Raw genomic sequence first — 22,285 nt, 5'->3', positions numbered from 1 at the left:
ACTCTGTGGGTCTTATTTCCTAGTGTGTGCAGTCAGTGTGATGTGTCAGAAAGACAAGAGTCCAACTGAGTTGAAATTACGTGAATTCGTGTTGAATCCCATGTCTTCTGAGGCTCGCTGGCTCAAACAGAGGTATATCAGGTAAGTGCTCAGGCCAGATCCAAATCAGAACTGAGTTTAAATTGGGACCTGTACACACAGCTTGTTCAGAACTCTCCCAGCTGCTGCCTAACTTGGGTGTGTTTACATTTCAGCTACATTTCTTCGTTTTACTTCTTTGGACAAAGTTCTCCAGCAAGTTTCGAGTTCAACCACAACCAAAATTATTCCTGTCTTGAGTGATCCAACCAGCCCAGAGGCTCTGTTGTCGCTCAGGTAAGATGTCAAAGTAATTTGAACTGGGGAGGTGTTTCCTGAGCGTGTCTGTCAGTGAGGTTATCTAGGCAGAGCCGGAGGATATGGAGAGCCTAGGTTCTTAGAGAAAAGGATGGCACTATATTGACTAAAGGATGGAGAAAGGCAGGTCAGGCACTAGCCCTCAGTCGCAGGCTTTTGTTTGCCTGCACAGCACCAGTAAGCCACAGGAGCTGTGTCCTGCCCCCAAATTGGGTAGGGCCAGCTGATTTAGCTGGATGGCGCTGACTTGCTTCTCAGTAAGTCACTAATTCCCAAGTCCTGACAAAGAAGTGACAGAGATGAGAGGCCTCTTCATGCAGAAGAGAAAGGGGGACATGGTAAAGTCATTCCCAGAATTGCATGCAGTAAGGGTCATCCTCTTTTAAGTCCTACAAGTTTGTGCCTTTTGACTCTAGGATATAATCCTGTTACAGGATAAGCTGATCTACATCCAGGCTGCTGCTGCCCTGCACTCCCAGACTGCTCCGGCGTGCTTTGGCACTACTCTGCATGGCTGAAGTTAAACCAGTTTTTGCTATATTCAGTTTCAGCCGAATTACCTCTCAGAACTGGCTCAGGGAGTATCTGTGTACGTGGCAGTGCTGCCCAAAAGGGAACCAGGAGTAAGGGCTGCACTTCAATAAGTAGAATTTTAAACTCTGATCACCAAGTCAGTAGCAGGTAATAGGGACGGAGAGGTCACTTAATACAGGAGTTACGAAGGAAAACGGTGTTTTTACGAGGGATGACAGTTTGCTTCCGTGGAGAGAACGTTAAGGATTGAACTTTCAAGAAATCTGAAATTAGATCTGCTCAGTTAAAGAAAAAACCACTCAGAAGTTGGCTAGTTGCCTTCATCTTGCAGTTTAATGAGAATTTCATTTCATTCTAAGTAAACTGGTGGTGAGTTATAACCAACTCTAACTGTTGGCTATGTGGTAAAGCAGTCAACTGATTTATGATGAAGGACACATTTACCACCTTTAACTGGAGGTAACAAGGAATATGTTCTGGTTTAAAGTAATTGTGTGCGTTTCTGTGATGTAATCAGGGAGGGAGAAAAACTATATTCACCTGAGTTCAGGGCCAGGGCAGGACTGGTAAGCAGTTTGATTCTGGGCCTGATGCCTATGTCTAATATCTGAACATTAATGCTACCTAGAAAAAAAATGCAGAAATGGTTTTAGGGAAATTTTGTATGCTCTCTGCTGTCTAGCACAAAGGACTCTGTAGCCTTGAGAGCTACCAGATCTGATTTTAAAAGGTAAGTAGTTACAACATTCAGGTTATGGACAAGCCCTTTGGAAGAACAAGCAATACTGCTCAGAGTATTGCTACTGCTTAATATTGACTTCTGCAAAACTACCTATTAAAAAATAGTGAAAGTTTTTCTTTTAAAAAAAACCAAACAAAATCCCCAAATCCACACACTCATATTTAAAGCTACCCATGCTTAAATTTTAGCTTTAAATACAGGTTGTTCTGAAAAAAAATAACAACATCAAGGCATGGAAATATCTTGTTCAAAGAAATAAATTATGCAGAGGTTTCCTAAATAATTGAACAGATACAGTAAACAAAAATTATGACTTCTTACAAAACACCCTCAACTTGCTAGCATTTTGTTCCTGTGGTAACAGATATGGGTTCTGTGTTTTGAGGCTTTAATTTTAATGGCACCGTATCCTGTCCTCGGTCAGAGTAGTGTTGCAGACACAGAGTAATCTCTCACAAGCCCTGTCAAATGTTGTGCTAGCATCCTTTCAAGTTTCTTCTGTAAATTAAAGTAGCTGTGTGCTAATATCCTAGTCTTTACTGTAAAACTATTACTAAGATAAAATATTCTAGTATCAGCCAGTGAGCATGGCTTCGAATACAAAATCTCATTATATTTGTTAGTTAATGTTATCGACGTGGTGAGGGGTTAAAATAGGTAATCTATTCAAATAGCTAGTTCAGCTGACCAGAAAAACTAAAAAAAACAAACCCCAAAACCCCATGGTGTGGAAACCATCTCAGATTTCTTGTCTGTATCCTCATTTCTTTAGATGAATTTTTTTAGTCAGCATTGCCTTTTATTAACACTTTGATTTCACTTGGCATGCCCCAGCCCCTTGTTCAACCTGCTGACAGGCTTTTGTTAGTATTATTTTATTTTTAAAATCACTTTGATAAATTGCCCTTGTTATACATAAAGCTGTATTTAATATCAATTTAAGCTCCTCTTTCAGTTGTAAGAGTTACTCATGAGAAGACAAACACAAGTCAAAAAGAAACACTTCCAAAGCACAGGAAATTTTCATTCTTACTGTATATAATTACTTTTCTCTTTCACTATTGGTAATGGGAAATTTGGAATTGCACTTACACTCTGTTGTAAGACTTTGCAACAAGTAGAATAAGTTACTGCAGCAAAGTCAGGTTTTACATTTATTTGGTCCTTGTGGGGGGATGCTGGAATTAAGACTAGAAGTAAATGAGGCCTCACTGATTTAGTATACAGTGTGTCAAATGTATTAACCAGTTAGTGTGATTTATGTGTTTCCTTCCTTACACACCCCCTCTTTAAAAGAAAATCTGATCAGGACTTAAAGTTATGCTGTATTCATTGCTTTGATTCTGGTGAATTGTTTCAATTTGTTATTATATGTGAAAGAAAAGCCAAGCAAAGCAAATTACAACAAAATATTTAAATTAAAGCTGTATTTGACCCATAACGCAATGCTATATGTTTCATACCTTCTTTTTCATACTATTAGCAACATTTCAAATTGAGAATATGATTGTAGTACCTACTACCTACCAATAGCTGATACTGTTAAGAGAGAGAATGGGTAGGAACTTTTGGTTTTATAGTTTGGGAACACAGAAAAACGAGCTGAGGAGTCAAACAGCGAGTCAGTGTCAGATTCAGGAATAGAAATCGGCTTCCCTTGCTCATTCCAAATGGTAAAAAACTTGACTCATATCCAGCCACACAGTGAGTAGTATTTCTCTAGCATGACAACCTTCTGCAGCATCCTTCAAGATGAACCACATCAGAGAAGAGTACAAACTCCTAGCAGTGCTGTGGAGCAGGGAGAGAGTGGACAGATAGCACAGCAACCAGTGTTCTTAAGATCACTCAGCAAATTTCCTTTTCCTTGCTTTTCCATCTTTATATCCTATTAATTTGCCTTTTTCTTTCTTGAATGTACAGAAGAACAGTAAATGGGTCCATCTGCCCTGGGGAGCAGGAATGGAGGAGCCCCGGCCTTATCCCCTGGAGAGAGCAAACGCGCAGGGGCAGAGGCCAGCACAGGCAGACTCGGTGTCTGCTCCAGCCGTGGCTCCTCTGTGGCCCTAAAGGAAGGTAAGGACTGTGACTCCAAGGTACAACTGATTTACACTCTGCTCAGAACAGTACAGTTTGTGTAACACTGCTTATCTGCTCAAGGCTGTGTTAAAGGGACAGTTCTATACATGGTGAAATTGCACATGGATTTTACTTTGCTGTCTGTGTTGAAGTAAATTGAAGAAGAATCAATTTGGAGTGCCACTGCCCTCCTGAAGGCAGGAGTTCAGCCTGAGCCTCCTCTGCTCAGCAGGGAGTGAGAGCAGCAGGAGCAAAGCGTGCCGTTAGTGCTCTGTGTGACACTGGCACTAGCCTGGTATTTTACGCACTAGAGAGATGTCAGCGTGGATTACACAGCAAGATCATCACTGCTGCTCTGCCTGGTAACAGTTCTGGGAATCCTTCCTTCTGGCGCCACTGGGCCTTCTGATTTAGTGCAGTTCCCTAACTTCAAGGGACACAAAGTGATTTCCTTGCAGACTTCAGTTGTGCATCCCACTGGCTTCATGAAGGCAGATGGGGATGACAGCTAGCTTGATTTGGCAGTAGCCTGGTATTTTCACCATGGGGGAAACACAGCTTTAAAATCACCTAGTTATTTTTGTGAAACAACATGTTCAAGATTGATTACTTGCTCCTGGAAGCTGTTGCAGCTGAAAGTGTAGCTGTTTAAAGACTTACAGGTGCAGCAAGTCAGGGTCATCCACGTAAATCATTGCCTGCTGTTGACAAGAAATTTAACAGTTTGGGTTAGTTGTTAGGAGAGCAAGCATAATTGGATATGTTGAAATCTTAATGGTGCTTTTCCTTACTATTTGATACAACTAGTAAAAACACCCAAACAATAAAAATCCCTCACCACAAGCTTTAATTATTTTATGAAGTCAGCAGAAAAGTCTCAAGACTTAACATTCTGAAAAAAGCTTCAGTTGATCAAAACCAGATTCCTCCTTCTGTGTATGCACAAATGATTGATTTGCATTCATTTAATATTTTCAACTAGCTATATTTGGAAAAATCATTATCACAAGCTTCCTTGCTAGTAAAGGAGCTCAACAGAACTGGAGGAGAACAGGGAATCAGAGGTAACGCTGCAGGGATGTGAAATGAAAGAGATGGTTCAGCAAGTCAAGGAAGATGCCAGATGCCTCCACTGGAAGAACAGAAGGGGAAGTCTTCCTCATCTCCCCGCTTTGCTCTTTCCCTTACTGCAAGCACATGAGTTCACTTCCATGCTGCCTTCTAGAGTGAGCCCCAGCTAGTCCTAGAGGAAAACAAGCTTGGTTTTAAGGTTAGTTTGTTATGAACCCTGCCCAGACAATATAGATACATCCAATGCTAATCTGGCTCTTCCACCCAGGAGAGTTCTTTGATGGCAGACAGGTAGTTGTTCGCTGTTCTGCTGTGCACTGAAATGTCACCACATGCTATCAGGAATGTGCTCTCTGTATCATGCTGTAAATGTACCATGCTGGTAGTCACCGTTATTTTGAACCAAAAACAAAAAGGAAAGGGAAGTTGCATGGCTGTAGGGGCCTTAGAGAGCACAAAGGCCAAATACTGCGCAGCGTGGATGTGGTCAGCCTTTTCTAACTGGTGCTAGTTCTGGGCAATTTAGATTTAGAGTGTGTTCTCCCTGGTGCAGCTGGCAAGGACAGTACACACAGCCTTAGGATACACAGGAGCCAGTTTAAATTTCCAAACACACCTCACCTTACTTGGAGTTCCAAGTTGCATGTTTTCCTACTAAACAGGGAGTGCTTTAAAAGAGGTTTATGCAACTCTTCAAAAGAGTTACATTGTCTGAAATACGGAGAAAGTCAGACCAGTTTTCAGGATTTGATTTTTTTTTATTTAATGAAGTGTTTATCCAAGTTGTCTTTTAGTTCACTGCTTCATCCAGTCATTTGTTGCAGCCAGCTCTTTACAGAAGCACAACTAGCTCAGCATTAAGGAAAACTTTCTTTAAAAACTACATTTGATGAAAGAAAAGTATTCTTCAGCTGAAGATGGAAATATTTGGCAAATTACTCCATTGAAAGTTTTCCGTGGTATGTCAATCAGCTTCAGTAAGTTCTCATTAAGCAATTTACTAGAAGGTAGAAGGTTTTTAAGATTTACAGTGTCAGCACTGCCAATAGAATCATTAGTTAGTTGAGCAGCTTTTGAATAAAACAAAAGACCACCCCACTACTGATGAGATCTATAATCATCCAAGCTGAATGAAAATCAGAGTTACCAAAGTTTGGTGCCTCTCTCTATTTGAAATTAAGAAGAATTTTTGAAAGGTTTCCATAAAAGCAGAAAACATGAAAGAAATTCTCTCAAAACATTTTCAAAACTTCAAATTTGAAGTACTCTGTCACTAGGCAGGAAATTCTGTTCATGTCGATGGAATGTTAAAATTAATGATTAAAAATGCTCCCTAAGTACAACAGTGTTTCTTCAATAGATTTATCTATCAAGGCATCTCACTGCAGAATGTAAACTTGCACTTTTTAGTGTCATTCAAAACCAGAAATTTATTTTAAAAATATATACATGTGGTGCCCGTTGTCAGAAATGAGCAATTCAGAGAGGAGACTGCAGAAGGGTTGCGTTCCACACGTTGCTGGTGTTACAAGTTCTAGGATGTATTTCTTAGAGGTTTTTGAGATGTGTCTTGAGCCCTGGAGATTTTATGCAATTATTTTGGGTTCAGCAGTGCAGAAGTATAGATTACTGTATAGACTTATCCACAAGCTGTAAGCAAAATGTTGACCATTGTTTAATACTTGATTTTTTTTTCCCATGCAGTTGCCGAATGCTTTCTTTGGCAAAACTGAAAAACAGCCCCTTAAGAAATAGCTACCCTGTGTGCTGGAAGTTTGGTTTAGTAAGATACTGAAATACATTCTACTGCCTCTTTCACCACAGAAATATGAAAATAGAAATATGATTTTCTATTTCTAAATATTGAGTGCCATTTGTACAGTGCCAAAGCCTGTCCACTCTGAGGCCTAAAGGCTGAATAGTTATCTGTAAAAATAAAGAGAACAATTAAGGTGGGAAGGCAGAAGTTAGGATCCTGAAATTCTGTGATTCATGGGCCAGGGAGGCATGGAAATAGACTGTGAGTGCTCCTTATTAGATAATAACAACTGCAAGCACATGTACCTGAAGTTTCTTTTTTAAACATGTTAGCTATAATAACTTAATTTGAAAGTGTTTATTTCACTAAGTAGTAACCTGAAAGCAAATCCAATCCAAGGCATTTTCTACCAACTAATAAACAGATTAGTACTGTAGTAGTACTACTACTACTTTTACATATTTTAGACTAACAGCATTAATGCAGCCACCGAATGTACTTCGTGCAAACACCAGGCTTTTTTTTTTTCCTATTCCGCAATTTTTGCTGCCATTATGGAAGGCATTAGGATAATAACATTTAGTACTAAAAATATAGTGACTCCTTTGAACTGGTATGAGATAGGCAGTGTGAATGAAGTACCATTTTATTTGAAATTCTGGTTGTGACTGAGTACAATCCCTTTTTCTAGCAATACCATTCATCCTTGGGCCCCCAAGATAATAATGTTGATTTTGATTTGTGAATTTTAACAACCTGTGGTTTTGCAAATAAAAGTGCAACTCAGTATACTGGTTTGAGTTAGATTTATGATGTAAAAGAAATTGCCGCTTTCAGTGGATTTCTCTCATAGAAGTTCCAAACACAGCTCTCCTAAAACACTAAATGCACCCCTTCATTCTGAAGCATAACATGCATTTGCAAAGCAAACTCAGAATTCTAACAGCAGTTTTTACTGCTCCAGCTTGTAGTATTACTGCAGAGAGTAACACAAGTCTCATGTTAAACAGGCAGAGAGGGAAGGTCAAGATTTTCCACAAAACAACTTTGTATAAAGTAACACCCACAAAGCAGAACAAAGAATGTTGTCAGGCATAATCATAGAGCAGTGATTTCTATTAACTGTTTGTAGCAATTCAAGGTAACATAGCTCTGCTCATTAGAGAAAAACCCCAGCGTTTGAGCAACAGAGTATTCTGTATTCCTAATGCTGCTGTTTACACTGTGTTTTATCTGGGGCTTTGTCAGCTATTTCTCTGCTGGGTTTTTCTTGAGCTCTTTAAAGATCCCTCTTCAAAGTTACATGGCTCTTAAAGTCATAGTAAAACAAAGACTTCATATCACAGTTTAATATTTCAATTAAGCTACAGAGTAATAATTTGCATTAATTGTAGCCTATTAGTTGCAAATGACAACATTTTGTTTTGTTGTACTTAAAGATTTTATTAGTAACAGACGCTTTTACTTAGTGTTTGTTGCCCCAAGAGCTTTAGAGGAACTGATTTTCTGTCAGAAAAGATTGGAATCAATTGCATTCCTCCCTTCCAGATAGTGCTAAAACATTTATTTAAAGGTTTATATGCTCACCCTGCCTTATCTGTATTCCAAGTCACTTGTCCAATGAAATAAAATTCATTCATGCCTTCCTTCACTGTGTTATTGACAAAGTGTAAGCTTTATGTGACTGGAAGCCAGAATTCTGTCTTTTGGGAATACCTCTCTCTAAACTTGTCTGAAAGAATTATTTTATTGCATTTTTCATGCCAGTTCAAGTATGTTTGAATGGTAAATCCTAGAAGCTGGGCTGTCTGTGACCATATCAGCCTTTTGAATTAGCAGCATGCAGAGCATGATAGAAATATTAGACTGTAAGGAAGGAGTATGTGCGCTACATAATTTTTTTATTAAGGGTGTTTTTTGGGGTCTTTTTTTTTTTTTTTGCACATAATAAACTGCATGTCACTTGGTTCTACAAATCAAAAACTAGGTCAAGTCAGTTTTCTAAATGCCTGGCATTATGCTGAGGGAAAGTTTGCCATCACTGTACATTTCTTTAGCCCATTCTCTATGAAAGAGCAGTGTCTGGAGAGCAAGTGCTGAAAACTATTTATGCCATGTTTCATTTGGGGAAAATTAGAGCATCAGCAGCTGCTTTGTTCATCCATGCAACGAGTGCTGCATGAGTGACGTTCAGCTGTCTGTCAGGGGCATAATACAAAAAAGGTGTTATGATCTAGGAGGTTTCTCTTACACAAAAGATAGAGTAGGTCATCGCTGAATTAAATACTTAACAAAGTGAAGCAACCTGGCCTTGCAACTGCAATACTGATTGAAGAGTCCAGAAGCGAGATATGTACATGACCTAACTGTCATTTCTCCTCACTTCTGCATGGGATAACTCTTGTAAAGCCAAGGAGAGGTAAAGGTAAAAGTAGAATTTAACAGTGCTGTGCAGACTTGAGACTAGAAATTGGGAGGAGGGAGTAATAAGGTTACCTTTTCCTTTTGTCACTCAGCAGATTCACAGAGCTGACCCTGGAGAGAGCAATGTGCATACAGGCACCGGGGTATTACAGCACAAAATTCCACTGCCTCAACCACAAACTAATTAAAAACCCTCTAATTGTCCCAAACCCCTTCTTCTCTGTTTTCATTTCCTTTCCAAGCAGGACTTCAGTTTAAATTTGACATCCTTTGGGGACTCTGCAATGAATAAGACTATTTGAGTTGTTCTAGAACTTTCTTAAGCTTTTCTCAGAGAAACTATCCAAGTATTTAGCAATGTACATGAACTGAGAACTAAAAGCTGAATATATCTGATTGTTTGAGTTCTGAAAACTGAGGGTGGAGAGGAGGCCAGGAAAGAAGAATTAAAATTTATTCCATTTCTCGTACAGAAGCTGCTATACCTCTGATGACATTACTGAGATGAGCCAGCTTGGAGGAGCCAAGGTGTCAGAGGAGGTCACCCAAGCAGCCCATGCAAGCCAGGGGTTACTCTCACAGTCCTTTGAAAAGGGACAGGCCACGGTGCTGGAGATTGTGGGAGCTCTCAGGTGTGCAGGCGATGCAAGGAACAGCGGTTTGTTTCCTATGTGCTTTAACTTTTGGTCAGCCCTGAAGCAGTCAGGGATTTGGACTAGATGATCATTGCAGGTCTCTTCCAACTGGAACTATTTTTTTTTTTTTTGGTACAGTAGTGCTGTTTTAGGAGTTTGTACTATTTTCTAGAATTGTCAGTGATGCACACATTAGTCTAACACCAGCTCATGTGAGGACTTGAAGAAAAGAAAATTTGGTTTTTAGTAGACTTTGAGTAGATTTGGCAGATTTGGGCCTACAGATAAATGGTTATTTCTATGATAACCCTTTCTTATTGTGCTAACGGTGTTAATTAGGGTGCTAATTAGGCTGTGGTGTCTAACCTACAGGTATTGTGTGTCCACAGCTTATCTGCCTGTGGCCAGTGGTGTCTGAACGGATCTCCCAGCTGTCCTGGCCTGTGAGCACAAATAGGAAGCTCTTGTACTCAGTAGAAAGCCTTCCCTTTTAGGGCAACGATCCTTTCTCATTTGCCAAAGAATATGAATAGCATTGCAGGCTTTCAAGATAGTCCTGAAAGCAACCCCAGCAGAAATACCTGTGGGTTTTGTGCTGATTCACTTGTTTTCATTCTGAGGTCATAAACAGCATTTGGTTTGTGACCACCTTTACTTTCTTTGTAGTCAGATGAAGTGACAATAAATAGTTTACAAATTTGGGTAGGCCCATGCTAAATAATGCTAAGCAACTCTTACCTTCCATATTCTGGTTCTGGACATTCAAGCAGCTTCCCAAATAGTCTATTAGTTGTAGATTAGTCAATCTGCTACAGTTCTAAGTCATTCTGGGCTTAAAAAACACACAGACACTGAAGCACCAGCCACAGCACATTATAAAGCCTTCTAGTTGTTTAACCCTACTCCAAATGGAAGCCACTGCTGTAACACTGAAAGCAGACCTAAAGTAGGCATTTAAGGACACTTCACCTTGTTTTCCTCCTTTCAGAAAAAGCCCCTACTTTTAGAAATGCTTTTATTTAGTCATAGAAATTACCTGAGTGCTAGGGGAATCAATCACAACGTTAACACTCAAGGTTCCTGTTAATTGTGAGCATGCCTTTGGAGAAAATGTGCTTTCCCCCCTTGGCCAGGCCATTTTTATAACATAGCCCTATGGGAATTTGCCACCTTGAAAAACAAGCTGGGGAACGTGGTCACCTCCAGGTCCTTTCACTGGGAGTCTTTCCAGGTAAGCTTTCCAGACTTCATAAAGACAAATGTGAAATCAAGGCTCAGCAGGCCCAGTTGGGAATGACGCTCAACCACATGCAAACCCACCAACCCCCAAGTCTCAAAACAGCATTAGCACATGTCTGCATGATTCTTTTGTCAGTTCTCATATTGGACAGTTCCCCACTCCTCCTGGAGCTCACAGAGAGCTGTAGCATGAATAGTTAGCTGATAAATCGGCCTCTATCTCAATAAGCCATCTTTTCCTTTGGTGTCCATAAACTGTCTAACGTGATCCTGGTCTGTCCCTGGGCATCCTTGGCCCAGCCTCAGCAGAAGTGATTAACATTAATAGCCGTAAAATACCCTTCTCATGCCGTGAGGGAGATGAAACATTTCACACAGTCCTTTCCCTTGGAGCAGACAACTGAGAGCACACAGTACTGCAAAAGCGCTCTGTGGTGTCAGTGTTAGTAAGTAATATTAAGAGGACTCCCCCTCCTCCCTGCACACACGCACACACACACACACAAACCCTGTGTACAATATCCCACAAGGTTAAGTGTTGTGCTGCTCAGGGCACAGCGTTATATCCTGGTTGCCTAGAGGCAGTTGTTGGCTCAGTGAACGTGATCTGTCTAAGGCAGGAAATATAATCTCAATGGGAGAATGGGAGCTCCTAACGAAAGTCATGAACTCATTCACAATCCAGACATGCCCCAGGAGTTGGTTTTCAAGTGACCTAGTTTGCCCTCTGTTGTTATACATTTGTCCCTGCGGCACTATTTCACAGGAAAAAAAAAAAAAAAAAAAAGAAATTCAAATATGACTAATCGAAGACAAAATGTTGCTTTCAGCTGCCAGTTGGCAGCTTTCACCCTTGTGGTGGGTAGGTGGTTAAAGAAGTAGAAAGCAAATATTTGGATTCTGAAAACACTCTTACTGCACCTTTTTTTGTGTGTTTATGTTTAAATAAACTACCAGCTGAATGGATGATTAATTCTAGAGAGATGGATACATATGAATGTAAAAAGGTCATTTTGTGTTCAAGCCAACTAGCTAATGCAAAGCTGATACTCTACTGATTGACAAAAGTGATTTTTCCCTATTTACATGAAGAGAGTCAAACATCTTTATATGGAGTGAGCTCTTGGTAGTGTTCTTTTTAAGGGAAGAAAAAAAAGATAAACTCTCCAGTGAACTCTCAAATGTTTTTATAATGAAATTAATTATACGACCATTCTCATCTTCATTTTATCACACCTAAGAATAAGCTGACGACAGAGAAAGAAAAAAAAAAATCTGTCAGAGAGGCACAAACATGTCCTGAATGAGGAGTTTCCTGTACATGCTCACGCAGGGGGAACACCGATACAAGCAGTCCCTGACTCTGGTGTACAGAGCCTTCTGACACAGAAGTTGGTGACCAGCCTGGGAAATGCTCACACACTATTTGTGCTGTCCTGGTCCTCACCTAGGCTGAGATCAGTCGCTTCACACAGAAGGCAGTCTGACAGACCCACTCTTTCCACTGGGGCCAGAAATGAGCTATCCCAAAGTCCTAAGAAAATCAGTATACAAAGGGTTTTTTTCTGAGCTTCTGAATGCTCATCTGCACTCGCTGCATGAGTGTGAGCTGACAGCGTGAGGTCCTCTTCTTAATCCTTAAATATTTAAACCCATGTACAGAAGAATGAAGTTGCTGTAAAGTGTGTAAAGTTTCAGAATGTTAAAACTGGGATTATTGAATGCTCAGTTTGCTCCCAAGCTAGGCATGAATTAGGGATACTGAAAATTTGGATTCAGGACTCAATTTTAAGAGCTCTCAAGTAAAAAGTACTGATGCAGTAAATCACCTGGGCATTGGACCAGACCTAAAAAAGGCCTTTTACCCACAATCATTCCTGATTCTAAAGAATGAAGATATTTCCACACAGCAAGTAGTGAGTAAGAGGCAGTTGCACTTCTTATGGTCTGAACAAACTTGGCCTTATTAATCTCGAAAAGGTGAAGTTTAGCAGGAATCTATGTAGATGAAGGGAAAAGAAATCTACATCAAACAGGAGCCCAACAAGAGGATTTCTTGTAAGCCCTTGGGGATTCAGAAATCCTTTGTTTGACCCTGCTTCATCCTATAGTTTAGAACTGTACACAGTAATAAATAATGGGAGAAAATGAGTACACTAAACTTCCTGAATGTCAAGAGCTGTGATCAGAGATTCAAGCTGATTGCTTAGCCTTCAAACCAATTCCTTCATCCTTGTACCAGACTAGAAGGAATCCCCCACATTCCCCAGTACTAAGAGAAGGGGGTCTCCCCCCTGCTGCAGTTAAGACTGGCAGGGTTGGACTTCAGTAGCCTCATGTACCCTCTTCAATAAAACTAGCCTTGTTTCTTAGAGCAGGAGGCACTCACCAGTCCCAGCACTTTTCAGGTTACTTAATTTAGATCACAGCCTGGTTTTCAGATACACTTATTACAGAGAATGGTTACCACTGTGAATGGTGAGATACATAGGAACATATCTCCATCAAGTTTACCCAGCAACCTGTGTAACCAAGACTTGCCCCATGTCTTGCCTTGAATTAATTCCTAGTAACAGACAACCTTTGACAAAATACAAGGTTTCAGATGGTTGGTTTGCTAATGAAACACCACATAGGTGGTTAACAAACACCAGGAAAGACCTAAATCCCAGTCAGGAAAAGCCTTCTATTAGATGAAATTGCAACAGTGCCAGTCAGTTGCTACTACCTAACCATTTGGCTTCAAACTCTACATTACACGAGAGAAACTCTTTATTTTGACATCATCTTCACTTATGCAAACATGCCAGACACTCATATGTAAAGTAGACTATGGAGTATGGTAAAACAGCACTTCCCATTTAAGTGGTCTCAGACATGATAATGCTAGACACCTTTGAAGGACAGGAAATTCTAAAAACACCCACCCCACAAACATGATCTTTGGCTCCTAGGAAGGAATCAGCTGCTCCTGCGTTTCCACAGACTCCCAAGGCATCAGATGTGTGCAAAGTATCTTTCACAGGAAAAGCAAAAGCCTCACCAGCTTTTTCTTTTTTTACTTTTTTTTTTTTTTTAACATTTCACAGACATACCTAACCTCTTAGCAGGGGTGATCCTCTATGCTTCAACTATTTTATAATATGTTTTATTGAGACAAAATTTTTTTAATTTACAGACACGAAATTGCTTTCTTATTGTAGTTCTTTTAGTGTTAATTGTAGTTTTGTTTTCTGATGTTTTTCTTGTGTTTTCAGGTAGGAGAAAAAGCATTTGGCAAGTCTGCTAAACCCAGGTTACTATTACAAGAGACTACAAGCTTCAGTTTTCAAAGTATTGGCTTGTTAGCTCAAATTCAAAGAGGACAGTTGATGTGGCAAGAAACTATGAGACCAAGGAAAAAGAAAACCCTTCCTCAGGTTACCCAGAACTCCCTTGCCCGACTCCTTCCATAGTACAAACTGTTTTTGTTTTTTTAATATATGTCTCCTCATTGTAACAGAGAAGACAGCTAAACAAAAAAAAAATCATTTTTAAGAACAAGATATTCTGAAACCAGACTAAGTTAAATCCTGAATACCTTGTGATATCTCATAGAATCTCATCAGTAGTGCTAGTGAGTTAATCATAGAACCCAGACTGGTTTGGGTTGGAAGGGACCTCAGAGCCCATCCAGTTCCACCCCCTGCCATGGGCAGGGACACCCTCCACTAGCCCAGGGTGCCCAAAGCCCCATCCAGCCTGGCCTTGAACACTGCCAGGGAGCCAGGGGCAGCCACAGCTTCTCTGGGCAACCTGTGCCAGGGCCTCACCACCCTCACAGGGAAGAATTTCTGCCTCAGATCTCATCTCCATCTCCCCTCCTTCAGCTTCAGGCCATTCCCCCTTGTCCTGTCACTCCCTGCCCTTGTAACCAGTCCCTCTCCAGCTTTCCTGTAGCCCCTTCAGGGACTGGAAGGGGCTCTAAGGTCTCCTTGGAGCCTTCTCTTCTCCAGGCTGAACAACCCCAACTCTCTCAGCCTGTCTCCACAGCAGAGGTGCTCCAGCCCTCAGATCATCTCCGTGGCCTCCTCTGGACTCACTCCAACAGCTCCATGTCCTTCTTGTACTGGGGACCCCGGAGCTGGACACAGTACTGCAGGGGGGTCTCACCAGAGCAGAGTAGAGGGGCAGGATCCCTTCCCTCGACCTGCTGGTCACCCCTCTTTTGATGCAGCCCAGGACACGGTTGGCTTTCTGGGCTGCAAGCACACATTGCCAGCTCATGTTGAGCTTCTCACCCACCCACACCCCCAGGTCCTTCTCCTCAGGGCTGCTCTCAATCCATTCTCTGCGCAGCCTGTAGTTGTGCTGGGATTGCCCTGACCCATGCGCAGGACCTCGCAGTTGGCCTTGTTGAGCTTCATGCAGTTCACACACGCCCACCTCTCCAGCCTGTCCAGGTCCCTCTGGATGGCATTCCTTCCCTCCAGTGTGTCGACCCACCACATGGCTTGGCATTATCAGCAAACTTGATGAGGGTGCAAATGATCCCACTGTCCATGTCGCTGACAAATGATAAGTAATATTAGCCAACAACTAATATTAAGTCATTGCAACATGCAGAATGTTAAATATGTAGTGGAGTAGATCTACATCAGAAAATTTCTGCATTAAAGTTCTTTCTTTATTTCTCTTCCTAGTAAAACCAAAAATAGAGTAAGTTTTCCAAATTACTAACCACCTTAGGAAGGATTTGTGCAACGAGAAAGAAGCACGTCACCCAGCCTTAATCTTCATAACACTGTCGCAAGAAGAGCTGTCCATAAACTGTGTGGTTTCTGCATGTTGTATGATGGATTCCTCTGATGTCTGATTAAGACAGAGATTTGAATTTGAAAGACCTGAATGCTCTTTGCTGTGAAATGCTGAGCCAACCTTGTCTAGCAACCTTTGACATATAAAGAGGGCTGGTAATTGCCGCTTTCATTTCTAAATGCTGTAAATGACATAGCAAATTATTACTTGGTAGGATCTACTTTTAGATCTCACTGTAAAAGGCAGACAATTTCAGAGAATAAACCAATTTTCTTCTCTTGTATTTATGGTTTACACCCCATCCCCACCATGGATGTCTAATTACATTAGATAAATGTGTGTAAACATGAGCCTTACCCTCCATAATCCAACTTCTACCTTACTTGTTTATACAGAGGTTAATAAGCTCAGTCTATTTACCATACTACTTAATGTTTTTAGTGTTCTGTGCAACTCCATGGCCTTTTACCAGGAGTAAAAAGGCATGGAATTAGGGAATGATCATCTTTGATGGGTCTGGGTTCAATAACAGAGACTTCTAACTTATGAGTCTATGAGCAGAAATGCCAGTAAACAGATTTGCAGAAATATTTGATTTGTTTTCCAGGAACATTAATTTTCATTTTTATCCTGTTTATCCTTCTGTGTCATAATTCCTCATTCCTGATTTGGAGAGGACACTCATGCATTATCATTCAGAATGCCACAAGATTCAATTAAGGACTGGCTGCAGCATCCCTTCTTGGTTTGTGAATGATTTACCTCTGTTGAGAAAACAGGATGACTTTTTCCATCACAAAGCATGGTTGCTGATTTTAACAGAGTAGACAGCCGTAAGCTGTGCAAGCCGTCATTAAACAATAAAGAAACATTAATGAAATGACTCAAGAAGTGGTGTCCTTTAGCTAGAGGTATAACTATCCCTTGAAGATTTTAGGGATCAAGGACATAAAATAGTGTAACATCGCAGGTAGTGTAATCCCACATCCACCAGTCTCCAGCCTCGGGAAGTCCCACTCACTCCTCCACCCGGATTCAGATGCCTGACAACCCAGTTGCCTTTCAGTCAAGTATCACTGTTCTGCTGTCAGCACTTTAGCCGTCTCTGCCTCTGAGGTGTACAGGCACCTGTCAGCTTGATGGAAGCAGTTCATATATAGATAGAAGATGAAATGTTGATTCTAGTCTTCTGACATCACTATTATCATTCTTATTGTTTATATTTTGATTTATTTTTCAAGATGACCAAAAGTTTCCAAGGCAAGCTTTCCTTTCTCTATTTAGAAAACTTAAGATATCTTTAAGCATCCTAGAAAATGCCCCACTTTCACCCTCCCCCCCCCCAAGTGTTTCATCAGAATTTTCAGCCTTTTACCAGCATAGTGCATAGTCACATTTTTTCTTCTTTACTTCATGACACGAGGGAGTGAGGCACAGATTAAGTGTTCTATTTAAAAATGCTTTGACACATTTTGTTGAAGCCAAGACAATTCTGTTGAAGTATTATCATGATTTACTTGAGGTAAATCAGCAAATAACTCATCTTGCCCCATAGGGCCATTCAGCTAAGTGTGTGTTTTATACACACAGAGCCCTATAGCTTCAGCAATTGGCACATTTCCTTGAAGTCAGTGTAGAGATTACACAATAAGACAGAGATATTTAGAGAGATGCTGCTGGTGGTGTCTGAGCCCCTAGGCTTTGTTCAGGCAGCTCCAATCTGAATGGATCGCTTCCATACCAAAAGAAAAAAAAAAATCAATCATCTCTGGAGTGCAATGTGAAGTGTCTTCTATTAATGGCAACATGAATGTTATTGCTGAGCTGTGTTATGCTGGATGATCGTATGCAGCAGAAGGTAATTTAACTCACCAGAATTTTGCTTTGCTTCCCTCCCCCAGGTTAAAAGTCTGATCAGATGCCTGCTCTACACGCAAAATCACCAAGTGACTGCAGCAAACGCCTCTCAGAACGCAAAGCAACATCAGGCAGGCAGCAGCTGAAACAAGCCCCCGCCGCCAGGGGAAGCAAACAGTGGAGCTGTGCTTTCCTGCTGATTCCCCCAGCTCTTCGTTGGTGGGGGGAGGATTATTAAACCCTTCTGCTTTGCTCTGAGGTGCTACAAATAGAACAGTAAATCTAAATAATGAGGTGCACGCTGTTCCCTTCAGTATGTGCTACAGATGACAAGCAGGGACCAAAAATCAAAAGGAAACCGTAAGTATAGCTGGAGGCTATTGTGCCCACTGTGGAGCTGACTCCTGAATGTGCTGAGGTACATACCTTGTACTTGTGTTGGACATGCTGCAATTGTGACTGCCTTGTGTCGTACATGAGGCTGGTTATTCATGCCAGGATACTCTCATCACCAGTGAACCCCTGTTACATGGCTCAGCACTCACTCTGGCAAGTTATAGAAAAGGGAGGTTGTATCCTAAGATTGGAAGAGCAGTTCTCAAACTCTTCTTCTCATATCCACACCCCAAATTTTGCCCTTTTCTGCTTTCTGCTCCCCTCAGGAAGGTGGCAAGTACGATTGGGTTATCGAGCCCAGCCCACAAGGAGCCTTGGCCACAAAGAGCCTGATCGAAGGTCTTCTGAAGGGGACTACTTCTCATGCCTGCCCCCAGATAAATCCTACCTGCTCTGGTTTGCCATTGCCTATGTTAGACTGGGCTTGGTTCAAAAGCTCCAAGACCTGCCTGTGATCACTAGCTAGACAACAAAACTGAACTGCCAGCTTTCAACTGCTAGCAAAGGGAAAGTGGACAAGGATTACACAAAGGCTGATGTTATTTCTCACTTATTGGCCTGTACCTGAGACAAACTGTTATCTTGTTCATCTACTGGAAATACTTAAACCCCTAAAGTTGGGTTTCTGGAAGCAGAAACGTCAGAAAGAGGGTGAATGTCTACAGAAACATGCTGAGAGATGAAATCTAGGTACCATTGATGCCTCATCCAAATTTCTATTTAACTGGCACGTGGTGAATACATTGGACAAGCTCAACTACTCAGGTCTGAAAGTAGCATTTTTAAGAGCAGGTGTAACTATTCATAAGAAAAGGATTGGTCAGAGCCACTTGCCAGCTTTGTTACTTCAGTGGGTTAGAATTAAAGGGTAGGGTCCTTTTTCCCCAACAGAGGTATTGAGCTAGAAATTCATGGCTACTTTCAGAAGTGATCCAAGTCCTTCACATTCCACCTAGGGGTAGATGAACAGAAGTGTTTTCATCTGTGAGCAGTTACAGGCTAAGAGGGGGTCATCAGCAAGACACACATACATTCACACACTCTCCCTCTCTTGATCAGGATCCTCAGCTGAGAATTTAAAGGCCACTTTGCAAGGCTTCCCTCTCATGTGTGTGTCTAAAGCACCAGTTTGTGAGGTTTTGGAGTGGATTCATCTCCATCTATTGAACCTGATAAAACTTTTCCGGTAGAAAACTGATTTCTGATTTAGACTCAACTCCCGACTGCATTATCAAAAATATTCCTGACCATTCTTCCACACTCAAGTCTTTCAGTGAGACTCAGTGAATCTTATCAGTTATTGCCAATTGGTGACCTGTTAACAGCAGTTCCCAGGGTCCCAATCAAAGCGAACGTGACGACAGGTCATGATCTCAGCATTTCTCTGGAGTAATTCCTATATTCCTATTCCCGGCATACCTGGGCTGAGTACATCTACTCTGGTTAATGCTTCCTAAAATGACAGCTTGCAGAATAATTCTATGTTATACATTTGAATAACTACTTCACAAACTGTTTGTCTTTGAGAAATGATAATGAAAAGCAAATGATTAAAAAAATGAGAAAAAACCAAAGAGGTTAATGGTGCTGGAGTGAAATAGGAACACATGCCTACGTGAAAATTTTAGTGTTTTGGGGCTTGGGTTTGGAAGTAGAGCCGATTGCCAAAAGTTACTGGAAAACATAAATTATCTTTCAATTTCTTTGCAATTTTCAAGCTAATACAACTCCAGTGAAAGTTCCTAATGCTATCTTTCCTCTCTTAACCTAATTAACAAACTGAAAATTTATGTAGTCCTAAATGGAATTACTTTCTCCTAAGCACTGCAGAGGGAGTTATTTCTCATGTACCTATTAAAGCATGGGTATCGATGTTAATGCTTCACTCCAGCTACAAAACCTGAATTCTCTGCACAGGAATAATACATTGGAATTGCCCTGTCTGAGGCCATGCTCCCATGATGCAAACTGCTAACATCAACTCAGGACAGTATCACCCTGCCTCCATTATTATTATTTTAAATGTTGGAGTTGTTAATTGTAACATATTTACCTGCTGAACATTTAGAAAAGCCTGGCTCAAAAATCTATTATATTTTCAAAGAAGAACTAAAAAAAAAACCCAAACCCCCTTAGTTTTAATTTCATAAAAGGCTCCACAACTCTTTTGATTGAATTATTAAAAACCAAAACAAAATAAATTGCTTAAAGTCTCAGAGAGGAATCCCGTTTTTTTTCTTGAACATGATTTTTCAGTGATGAATTTTTCAACAGAGTTGTATTAAAACCGGATTACTCGTTAACAAGAATCTGCCATCACTTTTAGAGTGATATTCTAGGGTATTACCAATATTGTGCTAATAGTTTCACATGCAGTTAGTTTCTCAAAAACAGATTTAACACATTTTCAAACAGAAAATGTGTGTATTATTTTGTGGCTTAAATCTGTTTTATCGTGATACCACTTCCAAAATACCGAAGGCATAAAATGGTTTATGGTCCAAAAGATAAACTAGCACAAGCCACTATGTTGGAATATAAGGAAGGATCTGAGAAAGTGCTAAAAGCATTATTACAGCTACAGAATAGACTCTTAAATCTTTTATGCAACTTGATCAGTTCCCACTGGAACCACGCTGTATTGTTTTCATAAATAAACACCAAAAATTGCTGTGCACAGGGTTTCTTGACTATAACAGACTGCTTTTGTGCTTTAACAGGTTTTGTGTTAAATTGTAAACTACAGATGATCCCATGAAAAATTCTTTTTTCCAGCATGCTGCTTGTGAATGGCACGTCATCTTTCTTGATGATCAACAAAGCAATCATATTTGTATGGCACTAAACCACAGTCAGTCGCTTTGTCCTCCATGAAGTGCCACAGCTCACAGCCAGGCTGGGAGGAGCAGCCCAGCAATGTTGTTGTCTCTGAGAGAAGAGACTGGTTTCCTGAACTCGAATTTGCCCATGGCAACGAGATTAAGGAGATGATTCCTCTCCCAAGTTGTTTTTTTTTGTCAGGAAAAAGCACTAGAGAATAACCCTTCATTTTTATCTGTTCAACCATTACAACACTAAAAGCCTCCATATGTTGAACTGTCTTTTGCACATAGAAAAGTATTTCAAATCCCTGGTTTATTACTCAGTATTGTCAGCCAAACCTGGCAAATGAGTTTTAGTTTGTCTATTTTCAATAGAACAGTTTAACCTTACACTAGACCATGTTTTTTCAGCTCATTTTTTAAATGGAGTGCTCCCCAAAAGATCATCAGGCTGTGGCAGAGTTCTCCTGTCCTGCATTGGCTACAGCTCAATGATTTGCGAAGCACAAAATTCTACGTCCTGCAGGCTCCAGCCCGCAAAGTGCCCTCCTCACCCCAACTCTGCACGCTCGCATTGCACTCACCCTCCTCCCCACCCAAGAAATCTGGAAAAATATGTCAGAGAAAAGGCAGTTTGTCCAAACTAGTCTAGTGGTTTGGTTGAAGTTCATACTATATGCTCCCAAGTAAAATATAATCTGTTATTTTTAAACTCTAAGCACCACTGCTGATTTAAAAAAAAAAAAAAAAAGAGAGAGAGAATGCAGGTGACTGTGAAGATGTACTCTGGAGAGCAGTGTGAAAAGAAAAAACACACAAAGGTGGTTTCAGAAATAAGAAGTTTTGAAAGGAGTTTTTGGAGCATCTATAGTAGTCTAAGACACATGAAAAGCATCCAGACCATAAATACTGAAACAAAACTTATGGTAAGTGAACAAAACATTTTAAATGCTGTACAAGAGAGAATGAAAATCTGTGCAGTATAATTATGTATTTTATAAATCTTACTAGTGACAGAAAGGTAAAAAGGGAAAATTAGTGTAGTTATCTTCTAAGGGCCCTGATGAGATTTGACCTAGCCCTTGATTTAGAGGCAGAAACAGGTATTCTGTTAATGTTCTCCCACAAGTCAGTATAGAAAGTTAAACTCTGCCACAGGTAAGGCGAAACCATATGTGGCTCACCATTGTGTAGACAACATGTTAGTCTAGCAGATAGGACAACTGAGCCCACCTTTTTTTTTTTTTTCCAGAAGAGAATAAAAATATGGCTGTATATTATATACCACTTAGTACACAGATGGTGGTACTTCAGAGAACAGGAGGTGAACAAGTAGAAGGGTAAGCAATTTCATGTAAAGTGTCTGTATAAGCTGTGAATGAATCCAGCCCTTCTACCATGGAGTGGCAATGATCTTGGCAGAGTAGCACCAAATAATTTGTCCCAGAATGGTTAAGTTTCTTAGCTTAAAGCAGAAATAACATTTTAAAATACCCAGTCTCCACCCCTGAAATGCTTCCAGGCTGTTCTCTAG

At 40.6% G+C, this 22,285-nt stretch overlaps 1 long non-coding RNA gene across 1 annotated transcript; it reads left to right on the top strand.

The window, feature by feature from the left end:
• The first annotated feature begins 254 nt into the window (after positions 1-254).
• Positions 255-20,044, top strand: LOC129215111 (uncharacterized). The gene is made up of 3 exons (XR_008579893.1): positions 255-375; positions 3,596-3,748; positions 17,578-20,044. It is a non-coding gene; the product is annotated as an uncharacterized LOC129215111 (long non-coding RNA).
• The last annotated feature ends 2,241 nt before the right edge of the window (positions 20,045-22,285 follow it).

This window comes from Grus americana, chromosome 19 (genome assembly GCF_028858705.1).
Source record: "Grus americana isolate bGruAme1 chromosome 19, bGruAme1.mat, whole genome shotgun sequence".
NCBI lineage: Eukaryota > Metazoa > Chordata > Aves > Gruiformes > Gruidae > Grus > Grus americana.
Note: the sequence above shows the minus strand (reverse complement) of the source record. Positions and strands in the feature narration are given on the sequence as shown.